Raw genomic sequence first — 18,998 nt, 5'->3', positions numbered from 1 at the left:
AGGGTGGCAGGCCACCGACCCAGAGGGGAATTCCGGCTCCTCTAGTTGCACTAGGGGATCAGGGGGGCTAACAACATGGGGGGGGGTGCAGTGAACAAAGGCAAACTCAAATGGGGGAAGGGCACAAGCGCATGGGAGGGGGCATGGGCGCACGAGGGGAGGGGCCAATCAGGGCTGGGGGATCACAGGGCCGGGGGGAAAATCAAACTAGGAACAGGGCAGTGGGACCACGGGGCTAGCTGCAGGGCTGGGGCAGGACAGTCAGGGCCACAGAGGAAATGGGTGGGGCAGACAAATGTGGCAAAGGAAAGGGGGCCAGGCCAAGGGGGTGGGGGTGGGGGGGTGCACCCACGGGCACTTGTGCAAAAAGTCAATGCAGCTGGCTGCTGCTGCAGGCCCAAATGGTGGAGGTGGGCGTGGCAAGCCAGGTGAGCAGCTCAGTCCCAGAGGCAGGAGAATGAGGCAGATGGAAAAACGCCAGCGGGGGTGGTGGAGTGGGCAACGACGGTGGTGGGGGCAAAGGGGGACACAGATGGACCGGGGGCAGGCTCCACGCCACACCCCCAGTGTCCCAACAGACACAGTCCAAGCCCCCACCACAAGAGCACAGTCCGAAAAATACTCAGTCCTTAGGTGCCCCCTCCACGGTGGCCTTCAGAGTCTCTACGAGGTCCTCCAGCAGCAGCAGGCAGCACTCTCCTTCTCCTCGGGGCTCCAGCAGCTCCCCAGCAGCCAACACAGCAGCTCCAGCAGCTCCAGGTGGTGGTCTGGTGGCTAGGCAGGAGGGACCCCGCTCAGAAGATGGTGGTGGTGGCTTCCTCAGCAACAAGGCCTGGAGCTGGGGTCCCTCACTCCCCTCCTCTGGGGAGCGGGCCAGCAGCCCCCCCCAAGGGGCTGTGGGTGGAGCAACAGCAGCAACTGGGTGGTGGGGGGGAAACCTACTAGCCAGCCAGCAAGCAGACAGCAGAGAAAGGGGGTGGGTGGTCGTGTCTAGCCCAGCCAGGGGAGCAGCCAGGGCTGGAGCAGCAGCAGCAGCGAGGGCCCAGCAGAAACAGCAACAGCAGCAGCCCTCTCCCTCCTACCCTCTACAGCAGAGGAGTTGAAGGGAGATCTTCTGGCCACTGGAGAAAGAGTTTTCTGTTCCCTGAGTGACCAGAGCAGGGGCTGCACTAGAGTAATCAGGAACCTGCTAGAACCAGTTAAGGCAGACAGGCTGATTAGAACACCTGCAGCCAATCAAGGCAGGCTAATCAGGGCACCTGGGTTTAAAAAGGAGCTCACTCCAGTCAGGCAGGAGGGAGTCAGAGGAGAGGAAGTGCATGTGAGGAGCTGGGAGCAAGAGGCACAAGGAGCTGAGAGTGAGAAGGTGTGCTGCTGGAGGACTAAGGAGTACAAGCGTTATCAGACACCAGGAGGAAGGTGCTGTGGTGAGGATAAAGAAGGTTTTTGGAGGAGGCCATGGGGAAGTAGCCCAGGGAGTTGTAGCTGTCATGCAGCTGTTCCAGGAGGCACTATAGACAGCTGCAATCCACAGGGCCCTGGGCTGTAACCCGAAGTAGAGGGCAGGCCCGGGTTCCCCCCAAACCTCCCAACTCCTGATCAGACACAGGAGGAGTTGACCCAGACTGTGGGGAAGATCACTGAGGTGAGCAAATCTGCCAATAAGTGCAGGACCCACCAAGGTAGAGAAACTTTGTCACAATAGTAATTTTTTGATCATCAGGAATTGCATGTAGGGTGTCAAAGGTAATGAAATATTCAGCAATATCACTGGATTCATCATACTGTGGACATAGTCGCTCCCATTTGTGGATTTTTGGGGAAGTGGAGCCAGCTGCTGAAGAGTTCCTTTTCTTCCACTCTATCACCACCAGTTCATGTTTCCTCTCTTTTTCCTTCTCCTTCTGATCATGCTGCCTCTTTTTTTCCCTCTCCTCCTGGGAATAATGCCTCTCTCTTTCCCTCTCCTCATGAGCAATGTTTTCTCTGACCACTTGTGCATCAATCTCCATTCACTTGAATTCCATTTGTCTCTCATGTTCCTTCTTTTTCTCTTAAGCCTCCAATTTGGCTATTTCCAGTTTCTTCTGGACCTCACTTTCAGTCATTTTTACTAACCTTCCTGCCCTTACCGTAGCCTCACCCGAGAGCTAGAAAAAAAATTCTTGTGAATTCCCTTGCTGTAGCATAACTACTCTGCCCCCAGGCAAAGAAAAAAACACCAGCTGCTCTCAGTTAAAAAAAAATGGGGAGAGTGCTTTTAAAATCCTGAGGTCTGTGCTTCTGGTTCAAAATGATCCCACCATTATCACCATGTCAGGGTTCCCCCCCCAACTTTGAACTCTGGGGTACAGATATGGGGACCAGCATGAAAGACCACCTAAGCTTATATTCTACCAGCTTAGGTTAAAACTTCCCCAAAACACACATACCTTTTCTTGTCCTTGGATGTATTGCTGCCACCACCAAATGATTTACACAAAAATTCAGGGAAGGGTCACTTGGAATCCCTATCCTCCCAAAATTTCCCCCAAAGGCCCTTCACCCACTTTCCTGGGGAGGCTTCAGAATAATATACCAACCAATTGCCTTAGCAATGTGGGCGCAGACCAGACTCTTTGACTTCAGAACACTGAAAATCAATCAGATTCTTAAAAGTAGAACTCTATTATAAAGAAAAAGGAAAAAAAATCATACCTTCAAAATCAGGATGGAAAGTAACTGTACAGGGTAATAAAAAGATTTTTTAAAACTCAGAGGATTCCCCTCTAGGCTCAGCTTCACAGTTACAAGAACAGGAATAAAACTTCCTCTGTAACATAGGAAAATTCACAAGCTAAAACAGAAGATAATCTAACACATTTCCTTGCCTTACTTAGAGTCATAAACTTTAAGGTCAGAAGGGACCATTATGATTGTCTAGTCTGATCTCCTGCACAATGCAGGCCACAGAATCTCACCCACCCACTCCTGTAATAAACCCCTAGCCTATGTCTGAGCTATTGAAGTCTTCAAATCATGGTTTAAAGACTTCCAGGTGCAGAGAATACTCCAGCAAGTGACCCATATCCCACGCTGCAGAGGAAGGCAAAAAACCCCCAGGGCCTCTGCCAATCTTCCCTGAGAAAAATTCCTTCCTGACCCCAAATATGGTGATCAGCTAAACCCTGAGCATGTGGGCAAGTCTCACCAGCCAGACACCCAGGAAAGAATTCTCTGCAGTAACTCAGATTCTACCCCATCTAACATCCCATCACAGGCCATTGGGGATATTTACTGCTAACAGTTAAAGATCAATTAATTGCCAGAATTAGGCTATCCCATCATACCATCTCCTCCATAAACTTATCAAGCTTAGTCTTGAAGCCAGATATGCATTTTGCCCCCATTGCTCCCCTTGGAAGGCTGTTCCAGAACTTCACTCCTCTGACGGTTTGAAACCTCCATCTAATTTCAAATCTAAACTTCCTGATGGCCAGTTTATTTCCATTTTTTCTTGTGTCCACATTGGTACTAAGCTTAAATAATTCGTCTCCCTTCCTAATATTTATCCCTCTGCTATATTTATAGAGAGCAATCATATCTCCCCTAAGCCTTCTTTTGGTTTGGCTAAACAAGCCAAGCTCTTTGAGTCTTCTTTCATAAGACAGGTTTTCCATTCCTCGGATCATCCTAGTAGCCCTTCTCTGTACCTGTTCCAGTTTGAATTCATCCTTCTTAAACATGGGAAACCAGAACTGCACACAATATTCCAGATGAGGTCTCACCAGTGCCTTGTATAATGGTACTAACACCTCCTTATCTCTACTGGAAATACCTCGGTTGATGCATCCCAAGACCGCATTAGCTTTTTTTCACGGCCATATCACATTGGTGGCTCATAGTCATCCTATGATCAACCAATACTCCAAGGTTCTTCTCCTCCTCTGTTACTTCCAACTGATGCGTCCCCAATTTATAACTAAAATTCTTGTTATTAATCCCTAAATGCATAACCTTGCACTTTTCGCTATTAAATTTCATCCTATTACTATTATTCCAGTTTACAAGGTCATCCAGATCTTCCTGTATGATATCCCGGTCCTTCTCTGTATTGGCAATACCTCCCAGCTTTGTGTCATCTGCAAACTTTATTAACACACTCCCACTTTTTGTGCCATGGTCAGTAATAAAAAGATTAGATAAGACTGGTCCCAAAACTTATCCCTGAGGAACTCCACTAGTAACCTCCTTCCAGCCTGACAGTTCACCTTTCAGTCTGACCCGTTGTAGTCTCCCCTTTAACCAGTTCCTTATCCATCTTTCAATTTTCATATTGATCCCCATCTTTTCCAATTTAACCAATAATTCCCCAAGTGGAACCGTATCAAATGCCTTACTGAAATCGAGGTAAATTAGATCCAGTGTGTTTCCTTTGTCTAAAAAATCTGTTACCTTCTCAAAGAAGGAGATCAGGTTGGTTTGGCACGATCTACCTTTTGTAAAACCATGTTGTATTTTGTCCCAATTACCATTGACCTCAATGTCCTTAACTACTTTCTCCTTCAAATTTTTTTCCAAGACCTTGGATACTACAGATGTCAAACTACCTGGATCACTTTATTATTTCCCTTTCTTAAAAATAGGAACTATGTTAGAAATTCTCCAGTCATATGGTACAACCCCTGAGTTTACTGATTCATTAAAAATTATTGCTAATGGTCTTGAAATTTCATGTGCCAGTTCCTTTAATATTCTTGGATGAAGATTATCTGGGGCCCCTGATTTAGTCCCATTAAGCTGTTCGAGTTTGGCTTCTACCTTGGATGTGGTAATATCTACCTGTAGAAGGGTACTTTCCTCTCTGGGGCGGTGGGGAAACCACACCGCCTCACTACGTCCATCGGGTTATTTTGGGTTTCATGCCATGGCAATGGTAGAGACCAACAAACAGCTCTATTCCGTAGACCCAGGCCCTAGCTCAGGGCAGGGCAGTCGTAAGTCTTTGGCCCAGGCCCTTAGGCAGAGGCTGAGCAAACAGTTTTAACACAGGCCCTAGCCCTGGGTCAGGGCAGGGCAATAGAGAATCTATGGCTCAGGCCCTTATGCAGGGGCTGAGCAAACAAATGAGTTCAGGAGGCCTAGGCCCTGGCTCCAAAGGGCCTGGGGAGAGGGGGAGACTGCCACCCTCACGTTGGGTGGCAGGGGGTACGCAGGCTCACCCACTCCACTGCATCCCAGCCCTAGGCCCTAACGGTGGCAAATGACCTGCTGCTGTGTCAGTGGGGATCCTGGCCACAACACACTGACATTGGCTCTGGGTGTGCTGCAGCCAGACTAGGGTCAGCTGCCCCCGGGCTACTTCCTACCTCCCCCTCTAGAGGTACCTGTGTCTGTACGGTGTCCTCCACGGAATCAAGCACCATGGGTTCCTCAGGGTACCCGTCAAGCGGTAGGCTTGGCGGCTCCTCTGGGTAGCTTGCCACAGGCAGGCTTAACAGCTTCCCTGGGGTCTGGCTGGCATCAGGCCTTGGCTGGTCTGGCCAGTCCTCGGATCGGTCACAGGCTGCAGGCATCTCCCCACCGGGAGCCAGGCCGGGCTCCTTGTGAGCTCTGGGGTTGGGCTTTTATACTTCCTGTCCTGTGCCTTGACCTCTGGGGGGCAGGCGCAGGCTCCACTGGCTCCACCCACTTTGGCATCCAGAGAGGCTCATCTCTCTCTGGGGTGGTGGGAAACCACACCGCCTCGCTACACTACCTCCATATCCTCATTCCCATTTGTCATCCTATCATTATCCCTAAGCTCTTCATTAGCCTCATTAAAGACAGAGACAAAGAATTTGTTTAGAAATTGGGCCATGCCTAGATTATCCTTAACCTCCACTCCATCCTCAGTGTTTAGTGGTCCCACTTCTTCTTTCTTTGTTTTCTTCTTACTTATATATGGCTATAAAACTTTTTACTATTTGTTTTAATTCCCTTTGCAAGGTCCAACTCTACATGGCTTTTGGCCTTTATCACTTTATCCCTACATGTTCAAACCTCAATAAGGTAGCTTTCCTTGCTGATCCTTCCTGTTTCCCACTCCTTGTAGGCTTTCTACTTTTTCTTAATCACTTCTCTGAGATGCTTATTCATCCAGCTTGGTCTACAACTCCTGCCTATGATTTTTTTCCCCTTTCTTGGGATGCAGGCTTCTGATATTTTCTGCAGCTTTGACTTGAAGTAATTCCAGGCCTCCTCCACCTTTAGATACAAGATCTTTAGTCCAATCCACTTCCCTAACTAATTTCCTTATTTTTTTTAGTTACTTACAATTTCTGTGATTTTAGATGGATTATTCCTGGTATATTTTCAGGAGATGTTGTACATGCTTGGCTTCTCTCTCCGTCCAGAGATGGAACAAAGAGAACAACAAACAGATCCTTCTCCCCCACCCCCCATCCCAGATTTGAAAGTATCTTCTTTCCTCATTGGTCATTTCGGTCAGGTGCCAACTAGATTATTGAACTGTTTAACTGCTTTCAGGTAAAGCAATTCAATACAGCTGCCAAGGAGGGATTTTATGCTACTCTTTCCTCTATATTTATGACAGGGCTCAAGGCTGGAGCTGGGGGTGGGCCAGAGGCTGGGGGTGGGCCAGGCTGGGAACCAAGACCCCAAGGCCGTGACCACAGCTGCAGGTGAGGCCAGGAGCAGAGCCACAGCCAGGAGTCGCGACTGTGGCTGGGGGCGGGGCTGGGAGCCGAGCCACATCTGGGAGCCACGACCGTTGCTGGGGGTGGAGTCAGGAGAGGAGCCATGGCTAGGAGCCAGGGCTGAAGCAGAGTGGGTCTGGGTGACCTTCCCTCCCCACCCCCTGTGGGGGCTGGCCTGAGCCCCGCCACCCCCTCCAAACATTCCTCTGTACCCTCATAGGGAGACCATCACCACAGTTTTTGGACCACTGTCCCTGACTTAAAGAAATCAGGCCTATCTCTTAGCTTGGTAAAGGTACATCTCACAGCCATTAACACCTTCCACCAGAAGATAGACAGTCATTTGGTGTTTGCTCATTCTGCAACTAAAAGATTTCATAAAGGTATGGGTAAACTCTACCTGCAAATCAAAGATCCTACACCAGCCTGGGACTGTAATCTTGTCTTAAACTATGTTATAAGATCACCCTTTGAGCCTATGGCCACTTGCTCACTTCTATACCTCTCTATGAAACCACATTCTGAGTGGCCATCATGTCTGCTTGGAGAGTGGGAGAGAGAGAGGCCCTAATGGCATACCCTCCCTTTACAATTTTCTTCACATTTTGGCAACACCCCAAATTCCTATCAAAAATACATTTAGCCTTCCCCATAAATCAACGTATTCACCTCCCAACATTATTTCCCAAACCACACTAGGATGAAAGGGAGGCAACACTGCACACAATCAATGCCAGGACTGCGTTAACTTTCTATTTGGAAAGGATTACGCTTTTTAGAAAATCTCCAAGGTTATTCCTCTCCATCACAGATGGATCTAAGGCAGGGGTAGGCAACCTATGGCATGTGTGCTGAAGGTGGCACACAAGCTGATTTTCAGTGGCACTCACACTGCCTGGGTCCTGTCCACCGGTTCGGGGAGCTCTGCATTTTAATTTAATTTTAAATGGAAACTTCTTAAACGTTTTAAAAACATTATTTACTTTACATACAACAATAGTTTAGTTATATATTATAGACTTATAGAAAGAGACCTTCTAAAAACTTTAAAATGTATTACTGGCACGCAAAACCTTAAATCAGAGTGAATAAATGAAGACTCAGCACACCACTTCTGAAAGGTTGCCGACCCCTGATCTAAGGGATCCACAACATCTAAGCAAAGACTCTGTAGATGGATATCAGACTGCATTAACTACTGCTGTCCCACACATGACCTACACCATCCTTTGGGAACCTGAACACACTCTACAAAATGTTCACTTCAATAGCATTCCTAAATAATGTTCTGAGCATAGAAATATGCAGAGCAGCAACTTGGGCATCTGCTGATACATTTGTCAAGCATTTCGCAATCACTTGTGAGTCAGCATCTGATGTGATATTTAGTTTGACCATATTAACATCAATATTGGACTCAGCTCCAAACCCCCATCTCTCCATCTGGAGCACTCTGTAGAGTTACCTACAATGGAGCATACATAGGGACACTACTGGAAGAAGAGTTTACTCACCTTGTACAGTAACTGCAGTTCTTGAAGATGTGCTCCACTATCCGCCCTCTTCCATCTGCTTCTGAGTTCTTATATAAAAGCTTTGCGGCAGTGAAGGAACTGAGAATGGTTTGCCCACACAGCACTATATAGCAAGAGAGCGTAGCATGAGATGGGGAAAGTGCACATGTGGGCCAAATGTACATTGCTACCCAAAACCTCTGATTTGAAGAGCAGAGACACAAAGACACCTAGAGTGGAGCACACATAGGGGCACACATCTTGAAGAACCTCATTTACTACATAATGCGAGTAACCTCTTCTTTATCTCTGACACCTCTGTTTGTACATTTGCCAACATGGCTTGGCCTCACTGTCATACCCATCTTTCTTTCCCAGCAGATAAACCACCACAGACAGAACCATGATGGCAGAGATTGTAATTCACAACAGGAGCTTCAGATCAGATTAACAGTGAAATCCTTGCTCGTCTTAAACACAAAAAAACAGCTTACAAGAAGTGGAAGATTGGACAAATAACCAGGGAGGAGTATAAAAGTATTGCTCAGGCATACAGGAGTGAAATTAGGAAGGCCAAATCACACTTGGAGTTGCAGCTAGCCGGAGATGTTAGGAGGAACAAGGGTTTCTTCAGGTATGTTAGCAACAAGAAGAAAGTCAAGGAAAGTGTGGACCCCTTGCTGAATGAGGGAGGGAACCTAGTGACAGAGGATGTGGAGAAAGCTAGTGTACTCAATGCTTTTTTTGACTCTGTCTTCACAGACAAAGTCAGCTCCCAGACAGCTGCACTCTGCAGCACGGTAAGGGGAGGAGGTGACCAGCTCTCTGTGGAGAAAGAAGTAGTTCGGGACTATTTAGAAAAGCTCGACGAGCACAAGTCTATGGGGCCGGATGCACTGCATCCGAGAGTGCTAAAGGAGTTGGCCGATGAGATTGCAGAGCCATTGGCCATTACATTTGAAAAATCATGGTGATCGGAGGAGGTCCCGGATGACTGGAAAAAAGCTAATGTAGTGCCCATCTTTAAAAAAGGGAAGAAGGAAGATCCAGGGAACTACAGGCCAATCAGTCTCACCTCAGTCCCTGGAAAAATCATGGAGCAGGTCCTCAAGGAATCAATTTTGAACCACTTAAAGGAGGGGAAAGTGATCAGGAACAGTCAGCATGGATTCACCAAGGGCAAGTCATGCCTGACTAACCTAATTGCCTTCTATGATGAGATAACCGGCTCTGTGGATGAGGGGAAAGCAGTGGATGTGCTATTTCTGGACTTTAGCAAAGCTTTGGATACAGTCTCCCACAGTATTCTTGCCAGCAAGTTAAAGAAGTCTGGGCTGGATGAATGGATGGTAAGGTGGATAGAAAACTGGCTAGATGGTCGGGCTCAACGGGTAGTGATCAATGGTTCCATGTCTAGTTGGCAGCCGGTATCAAGTGGAGTGCCCCAAGGGTCGGTGCTGGGGCCGGTTTTGTTCAATATCTTCATTAACGATCTGGAGGATAGTGTGGACTGCACCCTTAGCAAGTTTGCAGATGACACTAAACTGGGAGGAGTGGTTGATACGCTGGAGGGTAGGGATAGGATACAGAGGGACCTAGACAAATTAGAGGATTGGGCCAAAAGAAATATGATGAGGTTCAACAAGGACAAGTGCAGAGTCCTGCACTTAGGACGGAAGAATCTCATGCGCTGCTACAGACTAGGGACCGAATGGCTGGGCAGCAGTTCTGCAGAAAAGGACCTAGGGGTTATGGTGGACGAAAAGCTGAATATGAGTCAACAGTGTGCCCTTGTTGCCAAGAAGGCTAATGGCATTTTGGGTTGTATAAGTAGGGGCATTTCCAGCAGATCGAGGGATGTGATCATTCCCCTCTATTCAGCACTGGTGAGGCCTCATTTGGAGTACTGTGTCCAGTTTTGAGCCCCATACTACAAGAAGGATGTGGATAAATTGGAGAGAGTCCAGTGGAGGGCAACAAAAATGATTAGGGGGCTGGAGCACATGAGTTATGAGGAGAGGCTGAGGGAACTGGGATTGTTTAGCCTGCAGAAGAGAAGAATGAGGGGGGATTTGATAGCTGCTTTCAACTACCTGAAAGGGGGTTCCAAGGAGGATGGAGCTAGACTGTTCTCAGTGGTAGAAGATGACAGAACAAGGAGTAATGGTCTCAAGTTGCAGAGGGGGAGGTTTAGGTTGGACATTAGGAAAAACTTTTTCACTAGTAGGATGGTGAGGAACTGGAATGCGTTACCTAGGGAGGTGGTGGAATCTCCTTCCTTAGAGGTTTTTAAGGTCAGGCTTGACAAAGCCCTGGCTGGGATGATTTAGTTGGGTTTGGTCCTGCTTTGAGCAGGGGGTTGGACTAGATGACCTCCTGAGGTCCCTTCCAACCCTGAGATTCTATGATTCTATGATCTGGCACTATGAATGCCCTCTCCAAGTAGCTACTGGCAAGTCCCTACTGACCGTAGCTGGCTGAGTCCTATAGAAAGTTACCCCAATGTCCTCATGAACATACTCGGGGAGCTCACCTTACGGTTATCTGAAGGGTGACATTATTGCCTGTTCTTTGTAAATACAGCTGGTTGAAGTTTTTCCACAAATTTTTTTTGACCAACTTTTTTTAATGCAAAAACAGTTTAATTTAAATTATTTTTCCCTAAACTGTTCACAAGTAATGATCTTCTTAGTCATTCTACAAAAATAATTTTGAAATGAAAGAAAATGTTTTGTTTTGAATTGACAGCTTTGCTTTGGCTGTCAAAGTCCAAAAATGGAAGGAAAATGTCGATTTGAAACTAAACATAGCAAAGCTATTTGTGTTTCTAACTGTCAGTTTTGTCTCATTTTGGTTCCAAAAACTCAAAACAAAGGAAAATGTCAAGCGAAAATGAGGGCAAATGAAATTTTTTGTTGTTTCATGATTATTGTTTTCATCAAAACACTGACATTTTCCATAACAAGTTTTGAAAGAAATAATTTTGTTCATAATTTTTTGTGTCAATAAACCTGAATTCCCCCTGCCGCACAGATCTAAGTGTGAGTTCGTCAAGGCAGGAACCATTGCTGTGGGAACTGCCCTGCTTCAGGGAAGCATCACTATTCAGGACAGCGCCCAGGTACAAACTTAACTTCAAACAGACATTTTAGTTCCAGCAATGGGACTTCAGCAGAAGCTTAAAGTTAAGCACATAGTTGCTGTCCTGAATGGGTTGGACTTGAACACATGTTTGAGAGCTTTCCTGAGTGAGGATGAGAGATCTGTACAGCATGCAGAGATGTGTGCAGAGCTTGTCAAAAAATACCCAGTGGAAGAGTTTTCCATCCGAAAATGCTGTTTCTTCAAAATCAACAAGGTGCTTAGATGTTTCTGAATCAAAATGTTGCTGAATTTCTGTTCCATGAACATTTGAAATTTTGACTTGTTGTCCTGGTACAGGATGAAAATAAAATGTGAAAGGTCAGTATTTCTCTCGGGACAAAAATGTTATGTTCCCATGAGCTCTTGAGGCACATACAATATTGGTATTGCTCTGGCAAGAGCCATTAGGTGGCACTGTTACACAAAGTCTGAAACCATCTTTTCCTTGCTGTGTAAGAGGTGCACACAGCTTTTGCAGACATACTGTGTAGGTGTTGGTTTGCTGATGCAGATGCTTTGGGGAACTGGGGCAAACAGCCAGGATGGGGCTCTGCTAAGGTCTGTTCTTGGGGCATGGTTGCACCCTGGGAACTGAGCACGGGTGTTGGGCTGAGATTCCTGAATGAGCGGTTTGCCTGCATGCTGTTTGTAAAACCTCTGTTCCAGGACTGGAGCACAGAGTGTAAGTAACTAATTATATGGAGAGAGAGAATTTGTAAGCCCAGATGTGATGATACCATCTGGTGCCTCCTGCAGAACAACAACAAATAGAGTGTGTGGAGAGGGAGGAAATAATTCACTGAATTTAGCAGAAGTTTAGCAGAGGAGGACAATGAATACCAAATGAAACTTGCCCATCAGAAGAGTTTGGGATTCCCCCTTTGAAAGAGCCATTTTCCTGCCCTGCAAAGATGCAGTCCAGTTTAGCTGTACTGGTTAAATCCTGGGAGAGCTGCAGGGAGAGAGCACCATATTGGACAAGTCCATCAAGCTACTGCATCATCGGGTGTTTCCTCTACGTCCATTGTCCTTGTGATCACACTCAGACTGGGGGTTCCCTAACCCAGGACCCACCTTTCCCTAAATAGAGTCCAGTAAATAAAGAAACACTTCAGAATCATTTACCTTTGAGGGAGGAACTCCTGACACTACCACAGCTGGAGTCATCTCGTAGGCAATAAATACATAAGAAACAAGTGCAGCCCATGGCCACGCTCCAGGCCCATAATGAGGACAGGAATCAATTATTCTCCCTGTCCACTGAAGGTAGGACAGAAAGTAATGGGAGTAATCTGCAGCAAGGGAAATTTAGGTTAGATGTTAGAAAAACATTCTAATGATAAGGGTAGTTAAGCTCTAGAATAACTTCCAAGGCAGGTCATGGTAACTTCGTCTTCAGAGGTTATTAAGAACAGATTGAACAAATCCCTGTCAGGGATGGTCTAAGTTTACTTGGTCCTGCCTCAGCACAGGGGGTGGGACTTGATGACAACTTGAGGTCCCTTCCAGATTGTACTCCCGGAGGAATTATTCACCAAAAAATTAAAAGTTTTGCACACAATATTTGAAAATTCTGCAAAATTCTGCGTATTTTATTTGTCAAAATAACACAATATAAGTATGCCAATTACAATTATTTTGGTAATTTATTTCAAAATATCTGTCAGCAAGTATGTCTGTAACAATACAGACCAAAAAAGAAAAAGATTCAGGAATTGCTTTTTTGACAAATAGATTCCTTATGAGATATATTAATACAGAATTTTGTGTAATTCATTTAAATTACAATACAGAACTCAGAGTGGTATTTCCTGCACCTGTCAGAAGCAGTGTAAGAGCTTGGGGGTGTCAGGGGAATGGAGGAGCTAAGGGAAAGGGAAAAAGCCTAGGAATGAACCTGAAGGGTGTTGGGTGTGGGTAGGAGGGTTTTCTTTGAGCGGGGTTTGTTATGGTATTGGGAAGCCTCCTCCACGCAAACCCAGTCTGACACCAAGCCTCTCCCATTCAGTCAGGCACTTCTGCCCCTGTCACCATACCTCTCATTCCCATACATCTCTGCAGCCCTCCTCCCTGTTCCCAGGATCAGCGCTGTCACCCCATTAGCTCCTGAGCCTATGTTCCAGGCTGTCCCTCCCACTAGCCATTCTGACCCCCAGTCTGTGACACACATACACCCCGCAGCAGCCCTGGATGCCCCACTCTGTCCTAACCTGGCTCTGTGGGCAGAGTGCTGTGATGCACTTCTATTCCTGAGGGAATTCTGCAGCACTGGGCATAGAATTTTGTATTTTGCCACATATAATTTTTTTTTGCATAAGGGCTACAGTTCGGTCTTTTGCCCACCAAAGGAAGCTGTGGTGCTAGAACAGCTGGCATGAACACAGCTGGCTGTTCTTGTGCCACAGTGGCCTTTGGTAGGCAAAAGGCGGAACTGCAGCACTTTTTGGGCAAAATGATTTTTATACAGGAAAATACAAAATTATGTGAGACAGAGGAATTCTGTGCAGCCACAGATGTGCAGAATTCTCCCAGGAGTAAGACTGACATTTCTATCACATTCCTGTCCTCCGCCTCCCTGGACTGGGGAATCTGAGCTGAGATGGGTGAAAAATTAGGAGTGGATGGTTCAACATGACAAATTTTGAACAAAGATATTTTGTTAGAAATTTTTCATTTCAGATTTTGGGAATGGATAATTTTCAGCGTTTGGATTTTCAGTTGTTTGTTATTTAATTGTTGTGTGTTCACCACCCCTTTGCTGTCTTGATGAGTTGCTGGGCAGGGCTGAGCTGAGATACAGTCTCTCTCTCTCTCTCATGCTCACGTGCATGCACACACGAGATGCCTTGCGGCTGAGGTGCTTGACAGGGCTGAGCTAGGATCTGTTCACTCTCCTAGAAGCAAAAAAGAGCCACCATGGCTAAACAACAAAGAAAAAGAAGCAGTGAGAGGCAAAAGGCATCCTTTAAAAAAATGGAAGTTAAATCCCAGTGAGGAAAATAGAAAGGAGCATAAACACTGGCAAATGAATGGTAAAAATACAATTAGGAAGGCCAAAAAAGAATTTGAGGAACAGTTAGCCAAAGACTCAAATAGTAATAGCAATTTTTTTTTAGTACATCAGAAGCAGGATGCCTGCTAACCAACCAGTAAAGCCACAGGACAACTGTGGTTGTAAAGGAGCACTCAAGGACGATAAGGCCATTACAGAGAAACTAAATGAATTATTTGCATCCAGGGGCGGCTCCAGGCCCCAGCCTGCCAAGCACATGCTTGGGGCAGCATGCCGCGGGGGGCGCTCTGCTGGTCGCCAGGAGGGCGGCAGGCGGCTCCGGTGGACCTCCCACAGGCGTCCCTGTGGAGGGTCCGCTGGTCCCGCGGCTTCGGTGGAGCATCTGCAGGCACGCCTGCGGGAGGTCCACCAGAGCCGCGGGACCGGCGACTGGCAGAGCGCCCCCCGTGGCGTGCTTGGGGTGGCGAAATGGCTAGAGCCGCCCCTGTTTGCATCAGTCTTCATGGCTGAGGATGTGAGGGAGATTCCCAAACCTGAGCCATTCTTTTTAGATGACAGATCTGATGAACTGTCCCAGATTGAGGTATCATTAGAGGAAGTTTTGGAACAAATAGATAAATAAAACAGTAATAAGTCACCGGGACCAGATGGTATTCACCCAAGAGTTCTGAAGGAATTCAAATGTGAAATTGCAGTACTACTAACTGTAGTCTGTAACCTATCATTTAAATTAGCTTCTGTACCAGATGACTAGAAGATAGCTAATGTGACGCCAATTTTTAAAAGGGGCTCCAGAGGTAAACACGCTGGTAAGCCTGATTTCAGTACCATGCAAAGTGGTTGAAACTATAATAAAGAACAATGTTGTTTGACATATAGATGAACATAATTTGTTGAGGAAGAGTCAACATGGTTTTAGAAAAGGAAAATCATGCCTCACCAATCTACTTTGAGGGGTCAACAAGCATGTGGACCAAGGGGATCCAGTGGATATAATGTACTTAGATTTTTCAGAAAGCCTTTGACAAGGTCCCTCACCAAAGGCTTTTATGCAAAGTAAGCTGCCAAGGAATAAGAGGGAAGGTGCTCTCATGGATTGGTAACTGGTTAAAAGGGGTAGGTATAAATGGTCAGTTTTCAGAATGGAGAGAGGTAAATAGTGGTGTTCCCCTAGGGGTCTGTTCCCAGGACAGAACAAGTCTTATTCAACATGTTAATAAATGATCTGGAAAAGGGGGTAAATAGTGAAGTGGCAAAATTTGCAGTTGATACAAAATTACTAAAGATAGTTAAGACCCAGCAGACTGCGAAGAGCTACAAAAGGATCTCTCAAAACTGTGTGACTGGGCAACAAAATCACAAATGAAATTCAATGTTGATAAATGCAAAGTAATGCACACTGGAAAACATAATCCCAACTATACGTAAAAAATGATGGGGTCTAAATTAGCTGTTACCACTCAAGGAAGAGATCTTGGAATCATTGTGGATAGTTCTCAGAAAATATCCACTCAATGTGCAGTGCCAGTCAAAAAAGCAAACAGAAAGTTGGGTATCATTACAAAAGGGATAGATAATAGGACAGAAAATGTCATATTGCCTCTATATAAATCCATGGCATGCCCACGTCTTGAATAGTGTGTGCAGATGTGGTCACCCTTCTCAAAAAAGATATATTGGAATTGAAAAAGGTTCAGAAAAGGACAACAAAAATGATTAGGGAAATGGAGCAACTGCCATATGATGAGATATTAAGAAGACTGGGACTTTTCAGCTTGGAAAAAAGGCGACTAAGGGAGGGATATGATAGAGGTCTACAAAATCATGACTGGTGTGGAGAAAGTAAATAAGGAAGTATTTTTTACTCTTTCTCATAAGAGAAGCACTAGAGGTCACCAATTGAAATTAATAAGCAGAAGGTTTAAAACAAAAAAAAAGGAAATATTTTTTCACATAACACAGTCAACCTTTGGAACTCCTTGCCAGAGGATATTGTGAAGGCCAAGACTAAAGGCCAGAGTATGTTGTGAGGGCCAAGTTAAAAAAAAGAACTAGATACATTCATGGAGGATAGGTCCATAAATGCTATTAGCCAGGATGGTCAGGAATGGTGTCCCCTAGCCTCTGTTTGCCTGAAGCTGGGAATGAGCAACAGGGAATGGTTCACTTGATGATTACCTGTTCTGTTCATTCCCTCTGGAGCACCTGGCATTGGCCACTGTTGGAAGACAGGATACTGGGCTAGATGGACTTTTGGTCTGACCCAGTATGGCCATTCCTATGTTCTCATGTTCTCTTTTACCGCCTCTAGGCTGGAATGCCACTTTTATAAAATATTACTCTGATGCTGTTATGTTCGATGCATATTCAGTAAGGGATTTTTCCCTTTTTCCTTATCTGTATTTCCTCATCTTACTAATGTCGGAGTGTCTTTTTTCTACAGGTTATCATATCAATCATTTCAACTTATTATCATATATGTCAATTCGTTACCATGGCCCTCTTGTGATTAGGTATCACATTGGTTATTTCTGTCCTAACTGGTTATTTCTGTTCGTTCCAAGTTGTGGGGTACCTGTTAAGTTTAAAAGGGTATGAACTTAAGAAAGCCCCCATGCCAACTTACTTCAATGCATCCTTTATGTTAAAGGTTGCCGCCATATATGGACCTTGTGCTTTAGCTCATCACCATGTATCTAGGTGAAAGGTCCTAAACATATGTATGCTAGCCTTGCCTTAGCTCGACATACAGGATGTGGCCTACAAGTCCCTTCTGTTGCAGCCAAAATATACTCCAATATAGACCTATAAACCTATTATAAGAAAACAAATAATCAAACCCATAAGAAACTTATAAGAAAAGATATATTGGCAAGCAAGCACGCCAGCCTTATCTGTATCCCATGTACCTATTATGTACGTCTGTTCGTTGCTAGGACACTTCTGTGGTTGACTCATGTACCTGTGGTCAGAACTTCTCCTTAAACTCTATTTTCAGCTCCCCGAATACTTGGGGTTTTCCATTGGGCCATTTATCTGTGCAAAATGTATCTGTTCAAAGTTCATAGGCCTCAAGCTTTATGCTAACTTGTTGATGCTAATGTCTTACAGGATGCAGGCCTGTAGGTTTCTTGTATTTCTGCTAAACATAATGCAAAGCAGTAAATGTAATAAAAGCAAGCTAGCCCACTGAGTTACAGTAGCAGTGACAATAACAAAATAACAAACTTATGAGGAACGGCTGAGGGAACTGGGACTGTTTAGCCTGCAGAAGAGAAGAATGAGGGGGGATTTGATAGCTGCTTTCAACTACCTGAAAGGGGGTTCCAAGGAGGATGGATCTAGACTGTTCTCAGTGGTAGAAGATGACAGAACAAGGAGTAATGGTCTCAAGTTGCAGAGGGGGAGGTTTAGGTTGGACATTAGGAAAAACTTTTTCACTAGTAGAGTGGTGAAGAACTGGAATGGGTTACCTAGGGAGGTGGTGGAATCTCCTTCCTTAGAGGTTTTTAAGGTCAGGCTTGACAAAGCCCTGGCTGGGATGATTTAGTTGGGTTTGGTCCTGCTTTGAGCAGGGGGTTAGACTAGATGACCTCCTGAGGTCCCTTCCAACCCTGAGATTCTATGATTCTATGAAAAGCAACCTAGTCCACTGGGCTATACTACTCCCACTAATAGGGAACCATCACACTATCTCACCCTTCACATTTTTTCAAATGAACTACCAGGGCTTGAATTGAATTGTGTGAAACTGGGATAGGTTTAAAACATTTAAAAAATAAAAATAATATGAAAAATTTAATACATTTTATTTACAGCAGAGACTAGGATCAGGACTATATGTATCTCCAAAAGACCAGGCTAACCCTTAAAATCAGACCAGATCCACATCCCCTCAAGAATGACCTCCCTGAACCAGACCAGATCCAAATCTCTCCCCATACCAAATCGGACCAGACCCTCACCCCTTCCCAGAATGATCCCCCGCTCTAAACCACACCAGACCCACATCCTTCCTGAGACCAAAACCCCCAAATGGGACAAGACCCCCTTCCAGCCTGAACCAGATCACACCCCTCTATGAATTGAGCCCTCTCGACCTGAACTTCCCCATTTCCTGCCAGAACCTGGTTCTCCTGATACTCTATTCCTGAACCGGACCCACACTTCACACAAGCCGGACCACTCTCGGGAACCCCACTCCAGAGCCACCACTGCTGTCGATCTGCCCCGTGTCTCCGCTGAACCAGGCCAGGCCTCACCTGGCTGCAGCTTGGCCAAGTACAACTCCCTGCTGGACCTGGAGCACAGGTTGACCAGGGGAATTGAGGGGGGCACGACATTCAAGTCACCCCATGGATGCTGGTGGGGTGATGGGCCAGGGGATGCTGTGAGATGTTCAATCTCCCCCGGGGATGCTGGTGGGGAAATGGGGCTGGGGGCGCTGGGGGAGGTCCAGTCTCCCCTGGGAGTACTGATGTGCAGATGGGACACTGGGGCTCCAGCTGCTCTGCGGGGCCTGAGACGAGGGGAGCTACCTGGTGCAATGAGCACCCACTGGTCGGGGTGCATGTCCACCAGGTGCTGCCACCTCCTGTTCAGTATGGTCCAGGACCCCCACACTCCCTGCCACCTGGCTCAGCCTCCTCA

The sequence above is a fragment of the Mauremys mutica genome, chromosome 15 (genome assembly GCF_020497125.1).
Source record: "Mauremys mutica isolate MM-2020 ecotype Southern chromosome 15, ASM2049712v1, whole genome shotgun sequence".
NCBI classification, from domain to species: Eukaryota; Metazoa; Chordata; order Testudines; family Geoemydidae; genus Mauremys; species Mauremys mutica.
This window is presented reverse-complemented; position numbering follows the sequence as displayed.